The following is a 5,305-nucleotide window of genomic DNA, read 5'->3' on the forward strand; positions in this document are numbered from 1 at the left end:
ATATCCACTACCCAGAGTTTCCTTGTGTCCTTTGGTTTTGGGGTGTGTGTGTGTGAGAGAGACCTACCCTCTTAGACTCTGCAGTGCACGATACCTTATTGCTAACTGTAGGCAGATTTCTCATCCAGCATAACTGAAACTTTGTACTCACCGAGCGGCCTCTCTCTTTCCTCCCCTCCACACTTCCTGGCAACCCCTATCACATTCTCTGCTTCTATGAGTTTGGCTGTTGGAGATGCCTCGTACCAGTGGAATCATGTAGTAATTGTCCTTACGGCTGGCTTATTTCATTCAGCACAGTGTCTTCCAGGTCCATCCCTGTTGTCACAAACGGCAGGATTTCCTCTTTTTAAAGGCTGAATAATATTTTTGTATCATCTATCTGTCTGTCTGTCTGTCTGTCTATCTATCTATCTGCATGCTAGGGTTTCTTTATCCATTCATCTGTCAAGGATGCTTTTGTTGTTTTCATATCTTGACTGTTAGATGTCTTTTCAAAATCCTGCTTTCAATTCTTTTGGATACATGTATCTGTCCAGAAGTGGGATTCCTGGGTCATCCTGGAGTTTTAGTTTTACTTTTTTGAGGAGCACCGTACTGTTTTTCCATAGCTGCTGCACCGTTTTACATTCTCAGTACACAAGGGTCTGGTTTCTCTACATCCTTGCCAACACTTGTTACCTTTTTAAAATACTAGCCATCCTATCAGGGGTGATGTGATATCTCACTGTAGTTCTGATTTACATTATACGTATATCATCACATTGTACATTTTATTTTTTTTAAGATTTATTTATTTGAGAGACAGAGAGAGTGGGGGAAGGGCAGAGGGAGAAGGAGAGAATCTCAAGCAGACTCCCCACCGAGCAGGGACCCTGATCTCACAACCCTGAGATCATGACCTGAGTCGAAATCGAGAGTTGGCTCCTCAGGTGACTGAGCTACCTAGGTACCCTTGTATTAAACATATTACAGTGTTGTCAATTATGCCTAATTAAAAAACTATACACTGAAACGATTTTCAAGAAACAGAAGCCGTTCTTCGGGAAAAATGAAAGTTACATTAAAAATATATTTAAATATATAATCTAAATAACATAAATATTAAATGTAAACATTTTTAGCTTTCTGTTTTGAACATTTTATTTCAATTTTTTAAAAGTAACATACAGTGTATTATTTGTTTGGGGGTACAGGTCTGTAATTCATCACACTTATATAACACCCAGTGTTCATTACATCACATGCCCTCCCCAACGTCCATCACCCAGTTACCCCATCCCTCCACCCACCCCCTCCAGCAACCCTCAGTTTGTTTCCTGTGATTGAAAGTCTCTTATGGTTTGTCTCCCTCTCTGGTTTCATCTTGTTTCATTTTTTCCTCTCTTCCCCTATAGTCCTCTGCCTTGTTTCTCAAATTCCAGTGAGATCATGTTACTTGTCTTTCTCTGATTGACTTATTTTGCTTAGCGTAATACCCTCTAGTTCCAAGTATGTCCTTGCGAATGGCAAGATTTCATTTTTTTGATGTCTGTGTAATACTCCATCGTATATAGACAACACATCTTCTTTATCCATTCGTCTGTTGATGGACATCTGGGCTCTTCCATAGTTTGGCTACTGTGGACATTGCTGCTATAAAAATTGGGGTGCAGGTCCCCCTTCGGATCACTCCATTTGTATCCTTGGGGTAAATCCCTAGTAGTGTAATTGCTGGCTCATAGGGTAGCTCTATTTTAAATGGCTTGAGGAACCTCCATACTGTTTTCCAAAGTGGCTGCACCAGCTTGCATTCCCACCACAATGTAGGAGCGTTCCCCTTTCACTGCATCCTCTCCAACATCTGTCGTTACCTGACTTGTTAATTTTGGCCATTCTGACTGGTGTGAGATGGTATCTCCTTGTGGTTTTGATTTGTGTTTCCCTGATGCCAAGTGATGTGGAACATTTTTTCATGTGTCTTTTGACCGTTTGGATGTGTTCTTCAGAGAAATGTCTGTTCATGTCTTTTGCTCATTTCTTTGAGAAAAACAAAAATTAAATTAAAAATATATTTAAATAAATAATATAAAGTAAATAACATAAATATTACATGTAAACATTTTTAACTTCTGTTTTGGACATTTTATTTTATTTTTAAGATTATTATTATTTTTTTATATAATCTCTACCCCCGATGTGGGGGCTTGACCTCGTAATCCCAGGACCAAGAGTCACGTTCTCCTCCAACTGAGCCAGCCAGGCTCCGCTGTTTCACAGAGTCTAAAATAGAGCTTATACTGTAATGAATTCAGCTTCATTCCATCACGGTTTCAGCGTTTAAACGTCACTTTGTTGTTCTTGTTCAATTTTTACCAACTTTAACTCTTTATTTTTGCTTCCCCCTGGAAAACAAATCAAATTCCAAATGTTATATTAATTTTAACTATAAATATTTTCACATGTATAGCGAATTGTTACAAACTTTTAAAAACACTACCATAACAATATCAGATCCAGCAAAATTAAAGAAACTTCTTAATCTGATGCTCAGTCTATGTTCAGTTGTTTCGTTTTCCAGTTACTTTGTTTGAATCCAGGTCCAAACATGCATTTAATCTCCTTGTATGTCATTTAATCTGTATTAGTTCTACCTCCTTTTCCCCCCTGATGCCGTTTACTTTCTGAGGGTCAGTTTACCCGGGAGAATTTTTCACGTTCTGGGTCTGGCGGATTTCATGTGTTATTACACATATTCTTGTATTCCCAATTCTTAACTGTAAGCAGATGTCTCCATCCGCGTGACTGGGTAAAGCATTAATTTTTCAGCTCAAGTGTTTCGTTGGTGGGGTTGGGTATGTTCTAGTTCACTGTATCCAGACGTGCATCACGTGTAGTTCTCTCTCACTTTTAGTGCCATGGAATTAATTGTTGGTTTTAGGTGATGTCAGCCTATTCTGCCCATTCTAGAATTCCCCGTCCCATTTCTCCTCGTGGTTGTAGCTGCCATTGATGATTGTGACCTGTATGCATTATATTTGCTGTAAAATGTGGACCCTAATTTTCATCATTCCACTGCCATTTATCAGCTGTGAGTCTATGGAGAAAATCTTTCCCTTATCAACTATATGTTTATCTTAAAAAACATTCCAGGGGCACCTGGGTGGCTCAGTCAGTTAGGCATCTCCCTTCAGCTTGGGTTGTGATTGCGGGGTCCTGGGATCCAGCACCCCACCAGGCTCCCTGCTCAGGGGGAGTCTGCTTCTCCTTCTCCCTTTGCCCCTCCCCCCTCTTATGCTGTCTCTCCCTCTCAAACAAATCCATAAAATCTTTTTTAAAACATTCCATATTATTCAGTGCACCTGGGTGGCTCAGTTGGCTAGGCGTCTGCCTTCAACTCAGGTCATGATCTCAGGATCCTGGGATCAAGTCCCTCATGGAGCTCCCTGCTCAGTGGGGAGCCTGCTTCTCCCTGTCCAGCTCCCTCTGCTTGTGCTCTCTCTCCCTCTCTCTGTCAAATAAATAAATAAATCTTAAAAACAAAACAAAACAAAACAAAAAACATTCCCTATTGTTCATATAGGATAAATACTTGGTTCTTTTCCCTCATTGGTGAGCTTTCAAAATAATGAGATGCTCTCCAAAAACCTCCAAAGGTTGGATATAGAAAGACTATTGTGTGTGAGTCTGTGTTGGTTTTACAGCTAGATGCTCTAAATTCTCTTATTTGTAGTGGCTTTTCCACTTTGAAAGGTAATTTCCAGATGTATAATCCTGCCAAGATATATAGAGATAGCTTTCTCACTTGCTATCCAATACTTAATCCTCTGTTTTTTCCTATCTGAGTGTCTTGAATAGTCCCCCCATCACAGAGGCCCCCGCCCGGGTGGCTCATTCGGTTAAGGGTTGGACTCTTGGTTTCGGTTCAGATCAGGATCTCAGGGGCATGATCTCAGGGTCCTGAGATTGAGTCAGGCGTGGAGCCCCACATGTGGCTCGGCTCTGGGTGTGGAGCCTGCTTAAGAGTCACTCTCTCCCTCTGCCCCTCTCCCCACCTCTCTCTTTCTCTCGCTAAAAAAAAAAAAAAGAAAGAAAGAGAGAGACAGAAAAGAAAAAAGAAATACCTCTATCACAGCATTAAATAGTAGTGAAGGTAATAGACATCCTTATCTTGTCATAAAAAAATTTAATAAATGTTTGACACAAAATGCCTTAAAGAGACTTAAATAGGGAGTACAGATCATAAACATCTCCTAACAATATATATTACACAGAATGATTTTCCAGAATAAAAAGTAATCCCTAGAAGTTAATAAGTTTGCAAGTGAGGCCTCGCTCTCTCACAGTATGTATTCAGCTGATATTTCAGACTAGCGACTCAGCTTTGATTCTGACTTGGCTCGGATATGCATCCCTCAGTTACCTGTGGGATGCTTGTTGGTTTGGGGCAGTGGAAGGGGTCCTCCAGTCATGTCTGAAATGAGCCTGACACGGCATTTATTGTGATTGAAGTTCCACTTTGACTGCAGAGACTTTTAGATGCTTGCTGTCTGGCGCAGTGTCCGCAGAGGCAGGATTCCGGACCCCCAGCCTCTGTCACTCACAGCCTGGGCACCACGTGCTACGGCAGATGGTCCTTCGGCGTCCCTCATGTGCGTAAAGCGCCACAGTGACAGCGGGGGCCCTGGGTCCATGTCTGGTGACTCAGAAAGGGGCAAAGGAGTTCGCAGGTTCAGAAGGAAAAAATCATCAGCTCGTTCTCTGTTCCACCTCCAGGGTGTTCTCGGCCCCAAGAACCTGCCAAAATTCAGAAGAAAGTGGTGAAACCGAGCGTCTGCTGTTTGCTGCCCGTGGGACCCAGGACCTGTGCACACACATCCACACACATCGGGGGTCACTGCGGCATCCACGCAGGTAGAAAACGGAAGCAGAGGAGGCGGCGGGTGTCGCGGGAACCCGAGGGACCGTGATTGCGTCACGAGCACATCCTCCCAAAACTGGTGGAGGTGCCGGGGATTGAACCCGGGACCTCGTACATGCTAAGCACGCGCTCTACCACTGAGCTACACCCCCAGCTGCGGCTGCGCGCCTTTGGATTCCTTTCGTGATTTATAATCATCATTTCTTCCCTCTGAGATGAGTGGATTGCGGAGGAAATGTCCTCGCGCGCGAACCCGGCTGCGCGGTGGCTTCAGAAGGAGCGAGCAGCGAACCCAAAAAGCCAGCCTGAGGTTTCAGGAGGGGGCGGCGGAGACGGGTGTGGTCGGGCTCGTGGCCGCTCGGTTTCCCGCTTTCCGCGGGGCAGCGCCCCCCCCCGGGAGGCCGC

The 5,305-nt window shown here is 43.6% G+C and overlaps 1 non-coding gene across 1 annotated transcript; it reads right to left on the reverse strand.

Moving 5' to 3' along the window:
• Positions 1-4,980: 4,980 nt before the first annotated feature.
• Positions 4,981-5,052, reverse strand: TRNAA-AGC (transfer RNA alanine (anticodon AGC)). The gene has a single exon. It is a non-coding gene; the product is annotated as a tRNA-Ala (tRNA).
• Positions 5,053-5,305: the final 253 nt, after the last annotated feature.

This window comes from Ursus americanus, chromosome 32 (assembly GCF_024610735.1).
Source record: "Ursus americanus isolate L20-20 chromosome 32, mUrsAme1.1.p, whole genome shotgun sequence".
NCBI lineage: Eukaryota > Metazoa > Chordata > Mammalia > Carnivora > Ursidae > Ursus > Ursus americanus.